This window comes from Idiotropiscis lumnitzeri, chromosome 5 (genome assembly GCF_059441095.1).
Source record: "Idiotropiscis lumnitzeri isolate Australia: NSW breed Sydney's pygmy pipehorse chromosome 5, RoL_Ilum_1.0, whole genome shotgun sequence".
Taxonomy (NCBI): Eukaryota; Metazoa; Chordata; class Actinopteri; order Syngnathiformes; family Syngnathidae; genus Idiotropiscis; species Idiotropiscis lumnitzeri.
This window is the reverse complement of record NC_142395.1, coordinates 4774447-4797818: the sequence shown is the minus strand read 5'-3', so window position 1 is coordinate 4797818 and position 23372 is coordinate 4774447. Positions and strand designations below refer to the sequence as shown.

At 42.7% G+C, this 23372-nt stretch overlaps 21 non-coding genes across 21 annotated transcripts; all 21 read right to left on the bottom strand.

Moving 5' to 3' along the window:
• Positions 1–315: 315 nt before the first annotated feature.
• Positions 316–434, bottom strand: LOC148336088 (5S ribosomal RNA). Its single transcript, XR_015843504.1, has one exon. It is a non-coding gene; the product is annotated as a 5S ribosomal RNA (ribosomal RNA).
• Positions 435–1443: 1009 nt separating this feature from the next.
• Positions 1444–1562, bottom strand: LOC148336087 (5S ribosomal RNA). Its single transcript, XR_015843495.1, has one exon. It is a non-coding gene; the product is annotated as a 5S ribosomal RNA (ribosomal RNA).
• Positions 1563–2571: 1009 nt separating this feature from the next.
• On the bottom strand, positions 2572–2690 carry LOC148336086 (5S ribosomal RNA). Its single transcript, XR_015843493.1, has one exon. It is a non-coding gene; the product is annotated as a 5S ribosomal RNA (ribosomal RNA).
• Positions 2691–3699: 1009 nt separating this feature from the next.
• LOC148336085 (5S ribosomal RNA) lies at positions 3700–3818 on the bottom strand. Its single transcript, XR_015843490.1, has one exon. It is a non-coding gene; the product is annotated as a 5S ribosomal RNA (ribosomal RNA).
• A 1009-nt stretch (positions 3819–4827) lies between these two features.
• LOC148336084 (5S ribosomal RNA) lies at positions 4828–4946 on the bottom strand. The gene has a single exon (XR_015843479.1). It is a non-coding gene; the product is annotated as a 5S ribosomal RNA (ribosomal RNA).
• Positions 4947–5955: 1009 nt separating this feature from the next.
• LOC148336083 (5S ribosomal RNA) lies at positions 5956–6074 on the bottom strand. The gene has a single exon (XR_015843467.1). It is a non-coding gene; the product is annotated as a 5S ribosomal RNA (ribosomal RNA).
• Positions 6075–7083: 1009 nt separating this feature from the next.
• LOC148336082 (5S ribosomal RNA) lies at positions 7084–7202 on the bottom strand. Its single transcript, XR_015843456.1, has one exon. It is a non-coding gene; the product is annotated as a 5S ribosomal RNA (ribosomal RNA).
• A 1009-nt stretch (positions 7203–8211) lies between these two features.
• On the bottom strand, positions 8212–8330 carry LOC148336081 (5S ribosomal RNA). Its single transcript, XR_015843445.1, has one exon. It is a non-coding gene; the product is annotated as a 5S ribosomal RNA (ribosomal RNA).
• Positions 8331–9339: 1009 nt separating this feature from the next.
• LOC148336080 (5S ribosomal RNA) lies at positions 9340–9458 on the bottom strand. The gene has a single exon (XR_015843433.1). It is a non-coding gene; the product is annotated as a 5S ribosomal RNA (ribosomal RNA).
• A 1009-nt stretch (positions 9459–10467) lies between these two features.
• LOC148336079 (5S ribosomal RNA) lies at positions 10468–10586 on the bottom strand. The gene has a single exon (XR_015843422.1). It is a non-coding gene; the product is annotated as a 5S ribosomal RNA (ribosomal RNA).
• A 1009-nt stretch (positions 10587–11595) lies between these two features.
• Positions 11596–11714, bottom strand: LOC148336078 (5S ribosomal RNA). The gene has a single exon (XR_015843411.1). It is a non-coding gene; the product is annotated as a 5S ribosomal RNA (ribosomal RNA).
• A 1009-nt stretch (positions 11715–12723) lies between these two features.
• On the bottom strand, positions 12724–12842 carry LOC148336077 (5S ribosomal RNA). Its single transcript, XR_015843400.1, has one exon. It is a non-coding gene; the product is annotated as a 5S ribosomal RNA (ribosomal RNA).
• A 1009-nt stretch (positions 12843–13851) lies between these two features.
• Positions 13852–13970, bottom strand: LOC148336076 (5S ribosomal RNA). The gene has a single exon (XR_015843389.1). It is a non-coding gene; the product is annotated as a 5S ribosomal RNA (ribosomal RNA).
• Positions 13971–14979: 1009 nt separating this feature from the next.
• LOC148336075 (5S ribosomal RNA) lies at positions 14980–15098 on the bottom strand. Its single transcript, XR_015843378.1, has one exon. It is a non-coding gene; the product is annotated as a 5S ribosomal RNA (ribosomal RNA).
• A 1009-nt stretch (positions 15099–16107) lies between these two features.
• Positions 16108–16226, bottom strand: LOC148336074 (5S ribosomal RNA). Its single transcript, XR_015843367.1, has one exon. It is a non-coding gene; the product is annotated as a 5S ribosomal RNA (ribosomal RNA).
• Positions 16227–17235: 1009 nt separating this feature from the next.
• On the bottom strand, positions 17236–17354 carry LOC148336073 (5S ribosomal RNA). Its single transcript, XR_015843355.1, has one exon. It is a non-coding gene; the product is annotated as a 5S ribosomal RNA (ribosomal RNA).
• A 1009-nt stretch (positions 17355–18363) lies between these two features.
• Positions 18364–18482, bottom strand: LOC148336072 (5S ribosomal RNA). The gene has a single exon (XR_015843344.1). It is a non-coding gene; the product is annotated as a 5S ribosomal RNA (ribosomal RNA).
• Positions 18483–19491: 1009 nt separating this feature from the next.
• On the bottom strand, positions 19492–19610 carry LOC148336071 (5S ribosomal RNA). The gene has a single exon (XR_015843333.1). It is a non-coding gene; the product is annotated as a 5S ribosomal RNA (ribosomal RNA).
• Positions 19611–20619: 1009 nt separating this feature from the next.
• Positions 20620–20738, bottom strand: LOC148336070 (5S ribosomal RNA). The gene has a single exon (XR_015843322.1). It is a non-coding gene; the product is annotated as a 5S ribosomal RNA (ribosomal RNA).
• A 1009-nt stretch (positions 20739–21747) lies between these two features.
• On the bottom strand, positions 21748–21866 carry LOC148336069 (5S ribosomal RNA). The gene has a single exon (XR_015843311.1). It is a non-coding gene; the product is annotated as a 5S ribosomal RNA (ribosomal RNA).
• Positions 21867–22875: 1009 nt separating this feature from the next.
• LOC148336068 (5S ribosomal RNA) lies at positions 22876–22994 on the bottom strand. Its single transcript, XR_015843977.1, has one exon. It is a non-coding gene; the product is annotated as a 5S ribosomal RNA (ribosomal RNA).
• Between the last annotated feature and the right edge of the window lie 378 nt (positions 22995–23372).

The window sequence follows — 23372 nt, the reverse complement described above, 5'->3', positions numbered from 1 at the left end:
ACTGCACCAACCCAACCGGACTGCATCGGGTCATATGTCTGCTACACCTGTAGACTCCGAGGGTACCCTTTTGGTCAATGTGTGGCTCCGGAGCCACAGTCAAGTCTCCAGACACGCATTTGCAAATTGCCACACGCATTTGCGAGTCGTCCACGGCGAGACTGTAGCAACACCCAAAGGCAGAGGACGCTGAATGTTGGCATTTTGTGCTCTCAGCCTGTCAGGCGAATATGTGGAAATTTATAAAAAAGCAGCTCGCATACTTGCTTACATTTGTCAAAGTTATTTTTATTTATTTATTTTTTGCGGTGCAAAAGCTTACAGCACCTGGTATTCCCAGGCGGTCTCCCATCCAAGTACTAACCAGGCCCGACCCTGCTTAGCTTCCGAGATCGGACGAGATCGGGCGTTCTCAGGGTAGTATGGCCGTAAGCGAGAATTCCCTCCAAAATTTTGCATTTTATACATGTGGTCTTTATTGTGGCAAATACTTCAATCCAAAAATACGTAACAAGAATCTGAAACTATAACCACAGTCACATATGTGTCACAACAATCTACAATGCATGATTGAAGTCACAGATATATGACAAATATCAGCAAATGTGTACAATGATTTGTTGGCACATACACATGGTTAAATGCGGACAAAAATCCGTAGATGGGCGACCTGTAAAAACGGGACCTTTTGATTGGCTGTGTTCTTACAGGTGACGTTTGCTACAGTCCTGCCGCGGACGACTCGCAAATGCGTGTGCTGATTTGCAAATGCGTGTCAGGAGACGTGTGTGGCTCCGTAGCTACACATTCGGACCACATGGGGGCACTAATATTATACCAGCCCCGTACCACCAATATATACACCAATAACTTGGGGGGGCGTTCACTGCTATCCACCCATGGTCATGTACCATTTATTTGACATTATTTAAATTAAATTGGAATAAATGGAAGAATAAAGTGGAACTAATAAAATAAGAACCAATGATATAACCAGTGAAGCTAAAAAAAATGAATGAAGCTTCTCCACACCTGCTAATTGCCACATTAACTATACTTCCCTTTATTGCATTCAGTAAACACCATTTTTTAAAATTGATTCATTAACTTTTTATTTAGTAAACACTCACTGCACCAACCCAACCGGACTGCATCGGGTCATATGTCTGCTACACCTGTAGACTCCGAGGGTACCCTTTTGGTCAATGTGTGGCTCCGGAGCCACAGTCAAGTCTCCAGACACGCATTTGCAAATTGCCACACGCATTTGCGAGTCGTCCACGGCGAGACTGTAGCAACACCCAAAGGCAGAGGACGCTGAATGTTGGCATTTTGTGCTCTCAGCCTGTCAGGCGAATATGTGGAAATTTATAAAAAAGCAGCTCGCATACTTGCTTACATTTGTCAAAGTTATTTTTATTTATTTATTTTTTGCGGTGCAAAAGCTTACAGCACCTGGTATTCCCAGGCGGTCTCCCATCCAAGTACTAACCAGGCCCGACCCTGCTTAGCTTCCGAGATCGGACGAGATCGGGCGTTCTCAGGGTAGTATGGCCGTAAGCGAGAATTCCCTCCAAAATTTTGCATTTTATACATGTGGTCTTTATTGTGGCAAATACTTCAATCCAAAAATACGTAACTAGAATCTGAAACTATAACCACAGTCACAAATGTGTCACAACAATCTACAATGCATGATTGAAGTCACAGATATATGACAAATATCAGCAAATGTGTACAATGATTTGTTGGCACATACACATGGTTAAATGCGGACAAAAATCCGTAGATGGGCGACCTGTAAAAACGGGACCTTTTGATTGGCTGTGTTCTTACAGGTGACGTTTGCTACAGTCCTGCCGCGGACGACTCGCAAATGCGTGTGCTGATTTGCAAATGCGTGTCAGGAGACGTGTGTGGCTCCGTAGCTACACATTCGGACCACATGGGGGCACTAATATTATACCAGCCCCGTACCACCAATATATACACCAATAACTTGGGGGGGCGTTCACTGCTATCCACCCATGGTCATGTACCATTTATTTGACATTATTTAAATTAAATTGGAATAAATGGAAGAATAAAGTGGAACTAATAAAATAAGAACCAATGATATAACCAGTGAAGCTAAAAAAAATGAATGAAGCTTCTCCACACCTGCTAATTGCGACATTAACTATACTTCCCTTTATTGCATTCAGTAAACACCATTTTTTAAAATTGATTCATTAACTTTTTATTTAGTAAACACTCACTGCACCAACCCAACCGGACTGCATCGGGTCATATGTCTGCTACACCTGTAGACTACGAGGGTACCCTTTTGGTCAATGTGTGGCTCCGGAGCCACAGTCAAGTCTCCAGACACGCATTTGCAAATTGCCACACGCATTTGCGAGTCGTCCACGGCGAGACTGTAGCAACACCCAAAGGCAGAGGACGCTGAATGTTGGCATTTTGTGCTCTCAGCCTGTCAGGCGAATATGTGGAAATTTATAAAAAAGCAGCTCGCATACTTGCTTACATTTGTCAAAGTTATTTTTATTTATTTATTTTTTGCGGTGCAAAAGCTTACAGCACCTGGTATTCCCAGGCGGTCTCCCATCCAAGTACTAACCAGGCCCGACCCTGCTTAGCTTCCGAGATCGGACGAGATCGGGCGTTCTCAGGGTAGTATGGCCGTAAGCGAGAATTCCCTCCAACATTTTGCATTTTATACATGTGGTCTTTATTGTGGCAAATACTTCAATCCAAAAATACGTAACAAGAATCAGAAACTATAACCACAGTCACAAATGTGTCACAACAATCTACAATGCATGATTGAAGTCACAGATATATGACAAATATCAGCAAATGTGTACAATGATTTGTTGGCACATACACATGGTTAAATGCGGACAAAAATCCGTAGATGGGCGACCTGTAAAAACGGGACCTTTTGATTGGCTGTGTTCTTACAGGTGACGTTTGCTACAGTCCTGCCGCGGACGACTCGCAAATGCGTGTGCTGATTTGCAAATGCGTGTCAGGAGACGTGTGTGGCTCCGTAGCTACACATTCGGACCACATGGGGGCACTAATATTATACCAGCCCCGTACCACCAATATATACACCAATAACTTGGGGGGGCGTTCACTGCTATCCACCCATGGTCATGTACCATTTATTTGACATTATTTAAATTAAATTGGAATAAATGGAAGAATAAAGTGGAACTAATAAAATAAGAACCAATGATATAACCAGTGAAGCTAAAAAAAATGAATGAAGCTTCTCCACACCTGCTAATTGCCACATTAACTATACTTCCCTTTATTGCATTCAGTAAACACCATTTTTTAAAATTGATTCATTAACTTTTTATTTAGTAAACACTCACTGCACCAACCCAACCGGACTGCATCGGGTCATATGTCTGCTACACCTGTAGACTCCGAGGGTACCCTTTTGGTCAATGTGTGGCTCCGGAGCCACAGTCAAGTCTCCAGACACGCATTTGCAAATTGCCACACGCATTTGCGAGTCGTCCACGGCGAGACTGTAGCAACACCCAAAGGCAGAGGACGCTGAATGTTGGCATTTTGTGCTCTCAGCCTGTCAGGCGAATATGTGGAAATTTATAAAAAAGCAGCTCGCATACTTGCTTACATTTGTCAAAGTTATTTTTATTTATTTATTTTTTGCGGTGCAAAAGCTTACAGCACCTGGTATTCCCAGGCGGTCTCCCATCCAAGTACTAACCAGGCCCGACCCTGCTTAGCTTCCGAGATCGGACGAGATCGGGCGTTCTCAGGGTAGTATGGCCGTAAGCGAGAATTCCCTCCAAAATTTTGCATTTTATACATGTGGTCTTTATTGTGGCAAATACTTCAATCCAAAAATACGTAACAAGAATCTGAAACTATAACCACAGTCACAAATGTGTCACAACAATCTACAATGCATGATTGAAGTCACAGATATATGACAAATATCAGCAAATGTGTACAATGATTTGTTGGCACATACACATGGTTAAATGCGGACAAAAATCCGTAGATGGGCGACCTGTAAAAACGGGACCTTTTGATTGGCTGTGTTCTTACAGGTGACGTTTGCTACAGTCCTGCCGCGGACGACTCGCAAATGCGTGTGCTGATTTGCAAATGCGTGTCAGGAGACGTGTGTGGCTCCGTAGCTACACATTCGGACCACATGGGGGCACTAATATTATACCAGCCCCGTACCACCAATATATACACCAATAACTTGGGGGGGCGTTCACTGCTATCCACCCATGGTCATGTACCATTTATTTGACATTATTTAAATTAAATTGGAATAAATGGAAGAATAAAGTGGAACTAATAAAATAAGAACCAATGATATAACCAGTGAAGCTAAAAAAAATGAATGAAGCTTCTCCACACCTGCTAATTGCGACATTAACTATACTTCCCTTTATTGCATTCAGTAAACACCATTTTTTAAAATTGATTCATTAACTTTTTATTTAGTAAACACTCACTGCACCAACCCAACCGGACTGCATCGGGTCATATGTCTGCTACACCTGTAGACTCCGAGGGTACCCTTTTGGTCAATGTGTGGCTCCGGAGCCACAGTCAAGTCTCCAGACACGCATTTGCAAATTGCCACACGCATTTGCGAGTCGTCCACGGCGAGACTGTAGCAACACCCAAAGGCAGAGGACGCTGAATGTTGGCATTTTGTGCTCTCAGCCTGTCAGGCGAATATGTGGAAATTTATAAAAAAGCAGCTCGCATACTTGCTTACATTTGTCAAAGTTATTTTTATTTATTTATTTTTTGCGGTGCAAAAGCTTACAGCACCTGGTATTCCCAGGCGGTCTCCCATCCAAGTACTAACCAGGCCCGACCCTGCTTAGCTTCCGAGATCGGACGAGATCGGGCGTTCTCAGGGTAGTATGGCCGTAAGCGAGAATTCCCTCCAAAATTTTGCATTTTATACATGTGGTCTTTATTGTGGCAAATACTTCAATCCAAAAATACGTAACTAGAATCTGAAACTATAACCACAGTCACAAATGTGTCACAACAATCTACAATGCATGATTGAAGTCACAGATATATGACAAATATCAGCAAATGTGTACAATGATTTGTTGGCACATACACATGGTTAAATGCGGACAAAAATCCGTAGATGGGCGACCTGTAAAAACGGGACCTTTTGATTGGCTGTGTTCTTACAGGTGACGTTTGCTACAGTCCTGCCGCGGACGACTCGCAAATGCGTGTGCTGATTTGCAAATGCGTGTCAGGAGACGTGTGTGGCTCCGTAGCTACACATTCGGACCACATGGGGGCACTAATATTATACCAGCCCCGTACCACCAATATATACACCAATAACTTGGGGGGGCGTTCACTGCTATCCACCCATGGTCATGTACCATTTATTTGACATTATTTAAATTAAATTGGAATAAATGGAAGAATAAAGTGGAACTAATAAAATAAGAACCAATGATATAACCAGTGAAGCTAAAAAAAATGAATGAAGCTTCTCCACACCTGCTAATTGCCACATTAACTATACTTCCCTTTATTGCATTCAGTAAACACCATTTTTTAAAATTGATTCATTAACTTTTTATTTAGTAAACACTCACTGCACCAACCCAACCGGACTGCATCGGGTCATATGTCTGCTACACCTGTAGACTCCGAGGGTACCCTTTTGGTCAATGTGTGGCTCCGGAGCCACAGTCAAGTCTCCAGACACGCATTTGCAAATTGCCACACGCATTTGCGAGTCGTCCACGGCGAGACTGTAGCAACACCCAAAGGCAGAGGACGCTGAATGTTGGCATTTTGTGCTCTCAGCCTGTCAGGCGAATATGTGGAAATTTATAAAAAAGCAGCTCGCATACTTGCTTACATTTGTCAAAGTTATTTTTATTTATTTATTTTTTGCGGTGCAAAAGCTTACAGCACCTGGTATTCCCAGGCGGTCTCCCATCCAAGTACTAACCAGGCCCGACCCTGCTTAGCTTCCGAGATCGGACGAGATCGGGCGTTCTCAGGGTAGTATGGCCGTAAGCGAGAATTCCCTCCAAAATTTTGCATTTTATACATGTGGTCTTTATTGTGGCAAATACTTCAATCCAAAAATACGTAACTAGAATCTGAAACTATAACCACAGTCACAAATGTGTCACAACAATCTACAATGCATGATTGAAGTCACAGATATATGACAAATATCAGCAAATGTGTACAATGATTTGTTGGCACATACACATGGTTAAATGCGGACAAAAATCCGTAGATGGGCGACCTGTAAAAACGGGACCTTTTGATTGGCTGTGTTCTTACAGGTGACGTTTGCTACAGTCCTGCCGCGGACGACTCGCAAATGCGTGTGCTGATTTGCAAATGCGTGTCAGGAGACGTGTGTGGCTCCGTAGCTACACATTCGGACCACATGGGGGCACTAATATTATACCAGCCCCGTACCACCAATATATACACCAATAACTTGGGGGGGCGTTCACTGCTATCCACCCATGGTCATGTACCATTTATTTGACATTATTTAAATTAAATTGGAATAAATGGAAGAATAAAGTGGAACTAATAAAATAAGAACCAATGATATAACCAGTGAAGCTAAAAAAAATGAATGAAGCTTCTCCACACCTGCTAATTGCGACATTAACTATACTTCCCTTTATTGCATTCAGTAAACACCATTTTTTAAAATTGATTCATTAACTTTTTATTTAGTAAACACTCACTGCACCAACCCAACCGGACTGCATCGGGTCATATGTCTGCTACACCTGTAGACTACGAGGGTACCCTTTTGGTCAATGTGTGGCTCCGGAGCCACAGTCAAGTCTCCAGACACGCATTTGCAAATTGCCACACGCATTTGCGAGTCGTCCACGGCGAGACTGTAGCAACACCCAAAGGCAGAGGACGCCGAATGTTGGCATTTTGTGCTCTCAGCCTGTCAGGCGAATATGTGGAAATTTATAAAAAAGCAGCTCGCATACTTGCTTACATTTGTCAAAGTTATTTTTATTTATTTATTTTTTGCGGTGCAAAAGCTTACAGCACCTGGTATTCCCAGGCGGTCTCCCATCCAAGTACTAACCAGGCCCGACCCTGCTTAGCTTCCGAGATCGGACGAGATCGGGCGTTCTCAGGGTAGTATGGCCGTAAGCGAGAATTCCCTCCAACATTTTGCATTTTATACATGTGGTCTTTATTGTGGCAAATTCTTCAATCCAAAAATACGTAACAAGAATCTGAAACTATAACCACAGTCACAAATGTGTCACAACAATCTACAATGCATGATTGAAGTCACAGATATATGACAAATATCAGCAAATGTGTACAATGATTTGTTGGCACATACACATGGTTAAATGCGGACAAAAATCCGTAGATGGGCGACCTGTAAAAACGGGACCTTTTGATTGGCTGTGTTCTTACAGGTGACGTTTGCTACAGTCCTGCCGCGGACGACTCGCAAATGCGTGTGCTGATTTGCAAATGCGTGTCAGGAGACGTGTGTGGCTCCGTAGCTACACATTCGGACCACATGGGGGCACTAATATTATACCAGCCCCGTACCACCAATATATACACCAATAACTTGGGGGGGCGTTCACTGCTATCCACCCATGGTCATGTACCATTTATTTGACATTATTTAAATTAAATTGGAATAAATGGAAGAATAAAGTGGAACTAATAAAATAAGAACCAATGATATAACCAGTGAAGCTAAAAAAAATGAATGAAGCTTCTCCACACCTGCTAATTGCCACATTAACTATACTTCCCTTTATTGCATTCAGTAAACACCATTTTTTAAAATTGATTCATTAACTTTTTATTTAGTAAACACTCACTGCACCAACCCAACCGGACTGCATCGGGTCATATGTCTGCTACACCTGTAGACTCCGAGGGTACCCTTTTGGTCAATGTGTGGCTCCGGAGCCACAGTCAAGTCTCCAGACACGCATTTGCAAATTGCCACACGCATTTGCGAGTCGTCCACGGCGAGACTGTAGCAACACCCAAAGGCAGAGGACGCTGAATGTTGGCATTTTGTGCTCTCAGCCTGTCAGGCGAATATGTGGAAATTTATAAAAAAGCAGCTCGCATACTTGCTTACATTTGTCAAAGTTATTTTTATTTATTTATTTTTTGCGGTGCAAAAGCTTACAGCACCTGGTATTCCCAGGCGGTCTCCCATCCAAGTACTAACCAGGCCCGACCCTGCTTAGCTTCCGAGATCGGACGAGATCGGGCGTTCTCAGGGTAGTATGGCCGTAAGCGAGAATTCCCTCCAAAATTTTGCATTTTATACATGTGGTCTTTATTGTGGCAAATACTTCAATCCAAAAATACGTAACTAGAATCTGAAACTATAACCACAGTCACAAATGTGTCACAACAATCTACAATGCATGATTGAAGTCACAGATATATGACAAATATCAGCAAATGTGTACAATGATTTGTTGGCACATACACATGGTTAAATGCGGACAAAAATCCGTAGATGGGCGACCTGTAAAAACGGGACCTTTTGATTGGCTGTGTTCTTACAGGTGACGTTTGCTACAGTCCTGCCGCGGACGACTCGCAAATGCGTGTGCTGATTTGCAAATGCGTGTCAGGAGACGTGTGTGGCTCCGTAGCTACACATTCGGACCACATGGGGGCACTAATATTATACCAGCCCCGTACCACCAATATATACACCAATAACTTGGGGGGGCGTTCACTGCTATCCACCCATGGTCATGTACCATTTATTTGACATTATTTAAATTAAATTGGAATAAATGGAAGAATAAAGTGGAACTAATAAAATAAGAACCAATGATATAACCAGTGAAGCTAAAAAAAATGAATGAAGCTTCTCCACACCTGCTAATTGCGACATTAACTATACTTCCCTTTATTGCATTCAGTAAACACCATTTTTTAAAATTGATTCATTAACTTTTTATTTAGTAAACACTCACTGCACCAACCCAACCGGACTGCATCGGGTCATATGTCTGCTACACCTGTAGACTACGAGGGTACCCTTTTGGTCAATGTGTGGCTCCGGAGCCACAGTCAAGTCTCCAGACACGCATTTGCAAATTGCCACACGCATTTGCGAGTCGTCCACGGCGAGACTGTAGCAACACCCAAAGGCAGAGGACGCCGAATGTTGGCATTTTGTGCTCTCAGCCTGTCAGGCGAATATGTGGAAATTTATAAAAAAGCAGCTCGCATACTTGCTTACATTTGTCAAAGTTATTTTTATTTATTTATTTTTTGCGGTGCAAAAGCTTACAGCACCTGGTATTCCCAGGCGGTCTCCCATCCAAGTACTAACCAGGCCCGACCCTGCTTAGCTTCCGAGATCGGACGAGATCGGGCGTTCTCAGGGTAGTATGGCCGTAAGCGAGAATTCCCTCCAACATTTTGCATTTTATACATGTGGTCTTTATTGTGGCAAATTCTTCAATCCAAAAATACGTAACAAGAATCTGAAACTATAACCACAGTCACAAATGTGTCACAACAATCTACAATGCATGATTGAAGTCACAGATATATGACAAATATCAGCAAATGTGTACAATGATTTGTTGGCACATACACATGGTTAAATGCGGACAAAAATCCGTAGATGGGCGACCTGTAAAAACGGGACCTTTTGATTGGCTGTGTTCTTACAGGTGACGTTTGCTACAGTCCTGCCGCGGACGACTCGCAAATGCGTGTGCTGATTTGCAAATGCGTGTCAGGAGACGTGTGTGGCTCCGTAGCTACACATTCGGACCACATGGGGGCACTAATATTATACCAGCCCCGTACCACCAATATATACACCAATAACTTGGGGGGGCGTTCACTGCTATCCACCCATGGTCATGTACCATTTATTTGACATTATTTAAATTAAATTGGAATAAATGGAAGAATAAAGTGGAACTAATAAAATAAGAACCAATGATATAACCAGTGAAGCTAAAAAAAATGAATGAAGCTTCTCCACACCTGCTAATTGCGACATTAACTATACTTCCCTTTATTGCATTCAGTAAACACCATTTTTTAAAATTGATTCATTAACTTTTTATTTAGTAAACACTCACTGCACCAACCCAACCGGACTGCATCGGGTCATATGTCTGCTACACCTGTAGACTCCGAGGGTACCCTTTTGGTCAATGTGTGGCTCCGGAGCCACAGTCAAGTCTCCAGACACGCATTTGCAAATTGCCACACGCATTTGCGAGTCGTCCACGGCGAGACTGTAGCAACACCCAAAGGCAGAGGACGCTGAATGTTGGCATTTTGTGCTCTCAGCCTGTCAGGCGAATATGTGGAAATTTATAAAAAAGCAGCTCGCATACTTGCTTACATTTGTCAAAGTTATTTTTATTTATTTATTTTTTGCGGTGCAAAAGCTTACAGCACCTGGTATTCCCAGGCGGTCTCCCATCCAAGTACTAACCAGGCCCGACCCTGCTTAGCTTCCGAGATCGGACGAGATCGGGCGTTCTCAGGGTAGTATGGCCGTAAGCGAGAATTCCCTCCAAAATTTTGCATTTTATACATGTGGTCTTTATTGTGGCAAATACTTCAATCCAAAAATACGTAACAAGAATCTGAAACTATAACCACAGTCACAAATGTGTCACAACAATCTACAATGCATGATTGAAGTCACAGATATATGACAAATATCAGCAAATGTGTACAATGATTTGTTGGCACATACACATGGTTAAATGCGGACAAAAATCCGTAGATGGGCGACCTGTAAAAACGGGACCTTTTGATTGGCTGTGTTCTTACAGGTGACGTTTGCTACAGTCCTGCCGCGGACGACTCGCAAATGCGTGTGCTGATTTGCAAATGCGTGTCAGGAGACGTGTGTGGCTCCGTAGCTACACATTCGGACCACATGGGGGCACTAATATTATACCAGCCCCGTACCACCAATATATACACCAATAACTTGGGGGGGCGTTCACTGCTATCCACCCATGGTCATGTACCATTTATTTGACATTATTTAAATTAAATTGGAATAAATGGAAGAATAAAGTGGAACTAATAAAATAAGAACCAATGATATAACCAGTGAAGCTAAAAAAAATGAATGAAGCTTCTCCACACCTGCTAATTGCGACATTAACTATACTTCCCTTTATTGCATTCAGTAAACACCATTTTTTAAAATTGATTCATTAACTTTTTATTTAGTAAACACTCACTGCACCAACCCAACCGGACTGCATCGGGTCATATGTCTGCTACACCTGTAGACTCCGAGGGTACCCTTTTGGTCAATGTGTGGCTCCGGAGCCACAGTCAAGTCTCCAGACACGCATTTGCAAATTGCCACACGCATTTGCGAGTCGTCCACGGCGAGACTGTAGCAACACCCAAAGGCAGAGGACGCTGAATGTTGGCATTTTGTGCTCTCAGCCTGTCAGGCGAATATGTGGAAATTTATAAAAAAGCAGCTCGCATACTTGCTTACATTTGTCAAAGTTATTTTTATTTATTTATTTTTTGCGGTGCAAAAGCTTACAGCACCTGGTATTCCCAGGCGGTCTCCCATCCAAGTACTAACCAGGCCCGACCCTGCTTAGCTTCCGAGATCGGACGAGATCGGGCGTTCTCAGGGTAGTATGGCCGTAAGCGAGAATTCCCTCCAAAATTTTGCATTTTATACATGTGGTCTTTATTGTGGCAAATACTTCAATCCAAAAATACGTAACTAGAATCTGAAACTATAACCACAGTCACAAATGTGTCACAACAATCTACAATGCATGATTGAAGTCACAGATATATGACAAATATCAGCAAATGTGTACAATGATTTGTTGGCACATACACATGGTTAAATGCGGACAAAAATCCGTAGATGGGCGACCTGTAAAAACGGGACCTTTTGATTGGCTGTGTTCTTACAGGTGACGTTTGCTACAGTCCTGCCGCGGACGACTCGCAAATGCGTGTGCTGATTTGCAAATGCGTGTCAGGAGACGTGTGTGGCTCCGTAGCTACACATTCGGACCACATGGGGGCACTAATATTATACCAGCCCCGTACCACCAATATATACACCAATAACTTGGGGGGGCGTTCACTGCTATCCACCCATGGTCATGTACCATTTATTTGACATTATTTAAATTAAATTGGAATAAATGGAAGAATAAAGTGGAACTAATAAAATAAGAACCAATGATATAACCAGTGAAGCTAAAAAAAATGAATGAAGCTTCTCCACACCTGCTAATTGCCACATTAACTATACTTCCCTTTATTGCATTCAGTAAACACCATTTTTTAAAATTGATTCATTAACTTTTTATTTAGTAAACACTCACTGCACCAACCCAACCGGACTGCATCGGGTCATATGTCTGCTACACCTGTAGACTCCGAGGGTACCCTTTTGGTCAATGTGTGGCTCCGGAGCCACAGTCAAGTCTCCAGACACGCATTTGCAAATTGCCACACGCATTTGCGAGTCGTCCACGGCGAGACTGTAGCAACACCCAAAGGCAAAGGACGCCGAATGTTGGCATTTTGTGCTCTCAGCCTGTCAGGCGAATATGTGGAAATTTATAAAAAAGCAGCTCGCATACTTGCTTACATTTGTCAAAGTTATTTTTATTTATTTATTTTTTGCGGTGCAAAAGCTTACAGCACCTGGTATTCCCAGGCGGTCTCCCATCCAAGTACTAACCAGGCCCGACCCTGCTTAGCTTCCGAGATCGGACGAGATCGGGCGTTCTCAGGGTAGTATGGCCGTAAGCGAGAATTCCCTCCAAAATTTTGCATTTTATACATGTGGTCTTTATTGTGGCAAATACTTCAATCCAAAAATACGTAACTAGAATCTGAAACTATAACCACAGTCACAAATGTGTCACAACAATCTACAATGCATGATTGAAGTCACAGATATATGACAAATATCAGCAAATGTGTACAATGATTTGTTGGCACATAAACATGGTTAAATGCGGACAAAAATCCGTAGATGGGCGACCTGTAAAAACGGGACCTTTTGATTGGCTGTGTTCTTACAGGTGACGTTTGCTACAGTCCTGCCGCGGACGACTCGCAAATGCGTGTGCTGATTTGCAAATGCGTGTCAGGAGACGTGTGTGGCTCCGTAGCTACACATTCGGACCACATGGGGGCACTAATATTATACCAGCCCCGTACCACCAATATATACACCAATAACTTGGGGGGGCGTTCACTGCTATCCACCCATGGTCATGTACCATTTATTTGACATTATTTAAATTAAATTGGAATAAATGGAAGAATAAAGTGGAACTAATAAAATAAGAACCAATGATATAACCAGTGAAGCTAAAAAAAATGAATGAAGCTTCTCCACACCTGCTAATTGCCACATTAACTATACTTCCCTTTATTGCATTCAGTAAACACCATTTTTTAAAATTGATTCATTAACTTTTTATTTAGTAAACACTCACTGCACCAACCCAACCGGACTGCATCGGGTCATATGTCTGCTACACCTGTAGACTCCGAGGGTACCCTTTTGGTCAATGTGTGGCTCCGGAGCCACAGTCAAGTCTCCAGACACGCATTTGCAAATTGCCACACGCATTTGCGAGTCGTCCACGGCGAGACTGTAGCAACACCCAAAGGCAGAGGACGCTGAATGTTGGCATTTTGTGCTCTCAGCCTGTCAGGCGAATATGTGGAAATTTATAAAAAAGCAGCTCGCATACTTGCTTACATTTGTCAAAGTTATTTTTATTTATTTATTTTTTGCGGTGCAAAAGCTTACAGCACCTGGTATTCCCAGGCGGTCTCCCATCCAAGTACTAACCAGGCCCGACCCTGCTTAGCTTCCGAGATCGGACGAGATCGGGCGTTCTCAGGGTAGTATGGCCGTAAGCGAGAATTCCCTCCAAAATTTTGCATTTTATACATGTGGTCTTTATTGTGGCAAATACTTCAATCCAAAAATACGTAACAAGAATCTGAAACTATAACCACAGTCACAAATGTGTCACAACAATCTACAATGCATGATTGAAGTCACAGATATATGACAAATATCAGCAAATGTGTACAATGATTTGTTGGCACATACACATGGTTAAATGCGGACAAAAATCCGTAGATGGGCGACCTGTAAAAACGGGACCTTTTGATTGGCTGTGTTCTTACAGGTGACGTTTGCTACAGTCCTGCCGCGGACGACTCGCAAATGCGTGTGCTGATTTGCAAATGCGTGTCAGGAGACGTGTGTGGCTCCGTAGCTACACATTCGGACCACATGGGGGCACTAATATTATACCAGCCCCGTACCACCAATATATACACCAATAACTTGGGGGGGCGTTCACTGCTATCCACCCATGGTCATGTACCATTTATTTGACATTATTTAAATTAAATTGGAATAAATGGAAGAATAAAGTGGAACTAATAAAATAAGAACCAATGATATAACCAGTGAAGCTAAAAAAAATGAATGAAGCTTCTCCACACCTGCTAATTGCGACATTAACTATACTTCCCTTTATTGCATTCAGTAAACACCATTTTTTAAAATTGATTCATTAACTTTTTATTTAGTAAACACTCACTGCACCAACCCAACCGGACTGCATCGGGTCATATGTCTGCTACACCTGTAGACTCCGAGGGTACCCTTTTGGTCAATGTGTGGCTCCGGAGCCACAGTCAAGTCTCCAGACACGCATTTGCAAATTGCCACACGCATTTGCGAGTCGTCCACGGCGAGACTGTAGCAACACCCAAAGGCAGAGGACGCTGAATGTTGGCATTTTGTGCTCTCAGCCTGTCAGGCGAATATGTGGAAATTTATAAAAAAGCAGCTCGCATACTTGCTTACATTTGTCAAAGTTATTTTTATTTATTTATTTTTTGCGGTGCAAAAGCTTACAGCACCTGGTATTCCCAGGCGGTCTCCCATCCAAGTACTAACCAGGCCCGACCCTGCTTAGCTTCCGAGATCGGACGAGATCGGGCGTTCTCAGGGTAGTATGGCCGTAAGCGAGAATTCCCTCCAAAATTTTGCATTTTATACATGTGGTTTTTATTGTGGCAAATACTTCAATCCAAAAATACGTAACTAGAATCTGAAACTATAACCACAGTCACAAATGTGTCACAACAATCTACAATGCATGATTGAAGTCACAGATATATGACAAATATCAGCAAATGTGTACAATGATTTGTTGGCACATACACATGGTTAAATGCGGACAAAAATCCGTAGATGGGCGACCTGTAAAAACGGGACCTTTTGATTGGCTGTGTTCTTACAGGTGACGTTTGCTACAGTCCTGCCGCGGACGACTCGCAAATGCGTGTGCGGATTTGCAAATGCGTGTCAGGAGACGTGTGTGGCTCCGTAGCTACACATTCGGACCACATGGGGGCACTAATATTATACCAGCCCCGTACCACCAATATATACACCAATAACTTGGGGGGGCGTTCACTGCTATCCACCCATGGTCATGTACCATTTATTTGACATTATTTAAATTAAATTGGAATAAATGGAAGAATAAAGTGGAACTAATAAAATAAGAACCAATGATATAACCAGTGAAGCTAAAAAAAATGAATGAAGCTTCTCCACACCTGCTAATTGCCACATTAACTATACTTCCCTTTATTGCATTCAGTAAACACCATTTTTTAAAATTGATTCATTAACTTTTTATTTAGTAAACACTCACTGCACCAACCCAACCGGACTGCATCGGGTCATATGTCTGCTACACCTGTAGACTCCGAGGGTACCCTTTTGGTCAATGTGTGGCTCCGGAGCCACAGTCAAGTCTCCAGACACGCATTTGCAAATTGCCACACGCATTTGCGAGTCGTCCACGGCGAGACTGTAGCAACACCCAAAGGCAGAGGACGCTGAATGTTGGCATTTTGTGCTCTCAGCCTGTCAGGCGAATATGTGGAAATTTATAAAAAAGCAGCTCGCATACTTGCTTACATTTGTCAAAGTTATTTTTATTTATTTATTTTTTGCGGTGCAAAAGCTTACAGCACCTGGTATTCCCAGGCGGTCTCCCATCCAAGTACTAACCAGGCCCGACCCTGCTTAGCTTCCGAGATCGGACGAGATCGGGCGTTCTCAGGGTAGTATGGCCGTAAGCGAGAATTCCCTCCAAAATTTTGCATTTTATACATGTGGTCTTTATTGTGGCAAATACTTCAATCCAAAAATACGTAACAAGAATCTGAAACTATAACCACAGTCACAAATGTGTCACAACAATCTACAATGCATGATTGAAGTCACAGATATATGACAAATATCAGCAAATGTGTACAATGATTTGTTGGCACATACACATGGTTAAATGCGGACAAAAATCCGTAGATGGGCGACCTGTAAAAACGGGACCTTTTGATTGGCTGTGTTCTTACAGGTGACGTTTGCTACAGTCCTGCCGCGGACGACTCGCAAATGCGTGTGCTGATTTGCAAATGCGTGTCAGGAGACGTGTGTGGCTCCGTAGCTACACATTCGGACCACATGGGGGCACTAATATTATACCAGCCCCGTACCACCAATATATACACCAATAACTTGGGGGGGCGTTCACTGCTATCCACCCATGGTCATGTACCATTTATTTGACATTATTTAAATTAAATTGGAATAAATGGAAGAATAAAGTGGAACTAATAAAATAAGAACCAATGATATAACCAGTGAAGCTAAAAAAAATGAATGAAGCTTCTCCACACCTGCTAATTGCGACATTAACTATACTTCCCTTTATTGCATTCAGTAAACACCATTTTTTAAAATTGATTCATTAACTTTTTATTTAGTAAACACTCACTGCACCAACCCAACCGGACTGCATCGGGTCATATGTCTGCTACACCTGTAGACTCCGAGGGTACCCTTTTGGTCAATGTGTGGCTCCGGAGCCACAGTCAAGTCTCCAGACACGCATTTGCAAATTGCCACACGCATTTGCGAGTCGTCCACGGCGAGACTGTAGCAACACCCAAAGGCAGAGGACGCTGAATGTTGGCATTTTGTGCTCTCAGCCTGTCAGGCGAATATGTGGAAATTTATAAAAAAGCAGCTCGCATACTTGCTTACATTTGTCAAAGTTATTTTTATTTATTTATTTTTTGCGGTGCAAAAGCTTACAGCACCTGGTATTCCCAGGCGGTCTCCCATCCAAGTACTAACCAGGCCCGACCCTGCTTAGCTTCCGAGATCGGACGAGATCGGGCGTTCTCAGGGTAGTATGGCCGTAAGCGAGAATTCCCTCCAAAATTTTGCATTTTATACATGTGGTCTTTATTGTGGCAAATACTTCAATCCAAAAATACGTAACAAGAATCTGAAACTATAACCACAGTCACAAATGTGTCACAACAATCTACAATGCATGATTGAAGTCACAGATATATGACAAATATCAGCAAATGTGTACAATGATTTGTTGGCACATACACATGGTTAAATGCGGACAAAAATCCGTAGATGGGCGACCTGTAAAAACGGGACCTTTTGATTGGCTGTGTTCTTACAGGTGACGTTTGCTACAGTCCTGCCGCGGACGACTCGCAAATGCGTGTGCTGATTTGCAAATGCGTGTCAGGAGACGTGTGTGGCTCCGTAGCTACACATTCGGACCACATGGGGGCACTAATATTATACCAGCCCCGTACCACCAATATATACACCAATAACTTGGGGGGGCGTTCACTGCTATCCACCCATGGTCATGTACCATTTATTTGACATTATTTAAATTAAATTGGAATAAATGGAAGAATAAAGTGGAACTAATAAAATAAGAACCAATGATATAACCAGTGAAGCTAAAAAAAATGAATGAAGCTTCTCCACACCTGCTAATTGCGACATTAACTATACTTCCCTTTATTGCATTCAGTAAACACCATTTTTTAAAATTGATTCATTAACTTTTTATTTAGTAAACACTCACTGCACCAACCCAACCGGACTGCATCGGGTCATATGTCTGCTACACCTGTAGACTCCGAGGGTACCCTTTTGGTCAATGTGTGGCTCCGGAGCCACAGTCAAGTCTCCAGACACGCATTTGCAAATTGCCACACGCATTTGCGAGTCGTCCACGGCGAGACTGTAGCAACACCCAAAGGCAGAGGACGCTGAATGTTGGCATTTTGTGCTCTCAGCCTGTCAGGCGAATATGTGGAAATTTATAAAAAAGCAGCTCGCATACTTGCTTACATTTGTCAAAGTTATTTTTATTTATTTATTTTTTGCGGTGCAAAAGCTTACAGCACCTGGTATTCCCAGGCGGTCTCCCATCCAAGTACTAACCAGGCCCGACCCTGCTTAGCTTCCGAGATCGGACGAGATCGGGCGTTCTCAGGGTAGTATGGCCGTAAGCGAGAATTCCCTCCAAAATTTTGCATTTTATACATGTGGTCTTTATTGTGGCAAATACTTCAATCCAAAAATACGTAACAAGAATCTGAAACTATAACCACAGTCACAAATGTGTCACAACAATCTACAATGCATGATTGAAGTCACAGATATATGACAAATATCAGCAAATGTGTACAATGATTTGTTGGCACATACACATGGTTAAATGCGGACAAAAATCCGTAGATGGGCGACCTGTAAAAACGGGACCTTTTGATTGGCTGTGTTCTTACAGGTGACGTTTGCTACAGTCCTGCCGCGGACGACTCGCAAATGCGTGTGCTGATTTGCAAATGCGTGTCAGGAGACGTGTGTGGCTCCGTAGCTACACATTCGGACCACATGGGGGCACTAATATTATACCAGCCCCGTACCACCAATATATACACCAATAACTTGGGGGGGCGTTCACTGCTATCCACCCATGGTCATGTACCATTTATTTGACATTATTTAAATTAAATTGGAATAAATGGAAGAATAAAGTGGAACTAATAAAATAAGAACCAATGATATAACCAGTGAAGCTAAAAAAAATGAATGAAGCTTCTCCACACCTGCTAATTGCGACATTAACTATACTTCCCTTTATTGCATTCAGTAAACACCATTTTTTAAAATTGATTCATTAACTTTTTATTTAGTAAACACTCACTGCACCAACCCAACCGGACTGCATCGGGTCATATGTCTGCTACACCTGTAGACTCCGAGGGTACCCTTTTGGTCAATGTGTGGCTCCGGAGCCACAGTCAAGTCTCCAGACACGCATTTGCAAATTGCCACACGCATTTGCGAGTCGTCCACGGCGAGACTGTAGCAACACCCAAAGGCAGAGGACGCTGAATGTTGGCATTTTGTGCTCTCAGCCTGTCAGGCGAATATGTGGAAATTTATAAAAAAGCAGCTCGCATACTTGCTTACATTTGTCAAAGTTATTTTTATTTATTTATTTTTTGCGGTGCAAAAGCTTACAGCACCTGGTATTCCCAGGCGGTCTCCCATCCAAGTACTAACCAGGCCCGACCCTGCTTAGCTTCCGAGATCGGACGAGATCGGGCGTTCTCAGGGTAGTATGGCCGTAAGCGAGAATTCCCTCCAAAATTTTGCATTTTATACATGTGGTCTTTATTGTGGCAAATACTTCAATCCAAAAATACGTAACTAGAATCTGAAACTATAACCACAGTCACAAATGTGTCACAACAATCTACAATGCATGATTGAAGTCACAGATATATGACAAATATCAGCAAATGTGTACAATGATTTGTTGGCACATACACATGGTTAAATGCGGACAAAAATCCGTAGATGGGCGACCTGTAAAAACGGGACCTTTTGATTGGCTGTGTTCTTACAGGTGACGTTTGCTACAGTCCTGCCGCGGACGACTCGCAAATGCGTGTGCTGATTTGCAAATGCGTGTCAGGAGACGTGTGTGGCTCCGTAGCTACACATTCGGACCACATGGGGGCACTAATATTATACCAGCCCCGTACCACCAATATATACACCAATAACTTGGGGGGGCGTTCACTGCTATCCACCCATGGTCATGTACCATTTATTTGACATTATTTAAATTAAATTGGAATAAATGGAAGAATAAAGTGGAACTAATAAAATAAGAACCAATGATATAACCAGTGAAGCTAAAAAAAATGAATGAAGCTTCTCCACACCTGCTAATTGCCACATTAACTATACTTCCCTTTATTGCATTCAGTAAACACCATTTTTTAAAATTGATTCATTAACTTTTTATTTAGTAAACACTCACTGCACCAACCCAACCGGACTGCATCGGGTCATATGTCTGCTACACCTGTAGACTCCGAGGGTACCCTTTTGGTCAATGTGTGGCTCCGGAGCCACAGTCAAGTCTCCAGACACGCATTTGCAAATTGCCACACGCATTTGCGAGTCGTCCACGGCGAGACTGTAGCAACACCCAAAGGCAGAGGACGCCGAATGTTGGCATTTTGTGCTCTCAGCCTGTCAGGCGAATATGTGGAAATTTATAAAAAAGCAGCTCGCATACTTGCTTACATTTGTCAAAGTTATTTTTATTTATTTATTTTTTGCGGTGCAAAAGCTTACAGCACCTGGTATTCCCAGGCGGTCTCCCATCCAAGTACTAACCAGGCCCGACCCTGCTTAGCTTCCGAGATCGGACGAGATCGGGCGTTCTCAGGGTAGTATGGCCGTAAGCGAGAATTCCCTCCAACATTTTGCATTTTATACATGTGGTCTTTATTGTGGCAAATACTTCAATCCAAAAATACGTAACAAGAATCTGAAACTATAACCACAGTCACAAATGTGTCACAACAATCTACAATGCATGATTGAAGTCACAGATATATGACAAATATCAGCAAATGTGTACAATGATTTGTTGGCACATACACATGGTTAAATGCGGACAAAAATCCGTAGATGGGCGACCTGTAAAAACGGGACCTTTTGATTGGCTGTGTTCTTACAGGTGACGTTTGCTACAGTCCTGCCGCGGACGACTCGCAAATGCGTGTGCTGATTTGCAAATGCGTGTCAGGAGACGTGTGTGGCTCCGTAGCTACACATTCGGACCACATGGGGGCACTAATATTATACCAGCCCCGTACCACCAATATATACACCAATAACTTGGGGGGGCGTTCACTGCTATCCACCCATGGTCATGTACCATTTATTTGACATTATTTAAATTAAATTGGAATAAATGGAAGAATAAAGTGGAACTAATAAAATAAGAACCAATGATATAACCAGTGAAGCTAAAAAAAATGAATGAAGCTTCTCCACACCTGCTAATTGCCACATTAACTATACTTCCCTTTATTGCATTCAGTAAACACCATTTTTTAAAATTGATTCATTAACTTTTTATTTAGTAAACACTCACTGCACCAACCCAACCGGACTGCATCGGGTCATATGTCTGCTACACCTGTAGACTCCGAGGGTACCATTTTGGTCAATGTGTGGCTCCGGAGCCACAGTCAAGTCTCCAGACACGCATTTGCAAATTGCCACACGCATTTGCGAGTCGTCCACGGCGAGACTGTAGCAACACCCAAAGGCAGAGGACGCTGAATGTTGGCATTTTGTGCTCTCAGCCTGTCAGGCGAATATGTGGAAATTTATAAAAAAGCAGCTCGCATACTTGCTTACATTTGTCAAAGTTATTTTTATTTATTTATTTTTTGCGGTGCAAAAGCTTACAGCACCTGGTATTCCCAGGCGGTCTCCCATCCAAGTACTAACCAGGCCCGACCCTGCTTAGCTTCCGAGATCGGACGAGATCGGGCGTTCTCAGGGTAGTATGGCCGTAAGCGAGAATTCCCTCCAAAATTTTGCATTTTATACATGTGGTCTTTATTGTGGCAAATACTTCAATCCAAAAATACGTAACTAGAATCTGAAACTATAACCACAGTCACAAATGTGTCACAACAATCTACAATGCATGATTGAAGTCACAGATATATGACAAATATCAGCAAATGTGTACAATGATTTGTTGGCACATACACATGGTTAAATGCGGACAAAAATCCGTAGATGGGCGACCTGTAAAAACGGGACCTTTTGATTGGCTGTGTTCTTACAGGTGACGTTTGCTACAGTCCTGCCGCGGACGACTCGCAAATGCGTGTGCTGATTTGCAAATGCGTGTCAGGAGACGTGTGTGGCTCCGTAGCTACACATTCGGACCACATGGGGGCACTAATATTATACCAGCCCCGTACCACCAATATATACACCAATAACTTGGGGGGGCGTTCACTGCTATCCACCCATGGTCATGTACCATTTATTTGACATTATTTAAATTAAATTGGAATAAATGGAAGAATAAAGTGGAACTAATAAAATAAGAACCAATGATATAACCAGTGAAGCTAAAAAAAATGAATGAAGCTTCTCCACACCTGCTAATTGCCACATTAACTATACTTCCCTTTATTGCATTCAGTAAACACCATTTTTTAAAATTGATTCATTAACTTTTTATTTAGTAAACACTCACTGCACCAACCCAACCGGACTGCATCGGGTCATATGTCTGCTACACCTGTAGACTCCGAGGGTACCCTTTTGGTCAATGTGTGGCTCCGGAGCCACAGTCAAGTCTCCAGACACGCATTTGCAAATTGCCACACGCATTTGCGAGTCGTCCACGGCGAGACTGTAGCAACACCCAAAGGCAGAGGACGCCGAATGTTGGCATTTTGTGCTCTCAGCCTGTCAGGCGAATATGTGGAAATTTATAAAAAAGCAGCTCGCATACTTGCTTACATTTGTCAAAGTTATTTTTATTTATTTATTTTTTGCGGTGCAAAAGCTTACAGCACCTGGTATTCCCAGGCGGTCTCCCATCCAAGTACTAACCAGGCCCGACCCTGCTTAGCTTCCGAGATCGGACGAGATCGGGCGTTCTCAGGGTAGTATGGCCGTAAGCGAGAATTCCCTCCAACATTTTGCATTTTATACATGTGGTCTTTATTGTGGCAAATACTTCAATCCAAAAATACGTAACAAGAATCTGAAACTATAACCACAGTCACAAATGTGTCACAACAATCTACAATGCATGATTGAAGTCACAGATATATGACAAATATCAGCAAATGTGTACAATGATTTGTTGGCACATACACATGGTTAAATGCGGACAAAAATCCGTAGATGGGCGACCTGTAAAAACGGGACCTTTTGATTGGCTGTGTTCTTACAGGTGACGTTTGCTACAGTCCTGCCGCGGACGACTCGCAAATGCGTGTGCTGATTTGCAAATGCGTGTCAGGAGACGTGTGTGGCTCCGTAGCTACACATTCGG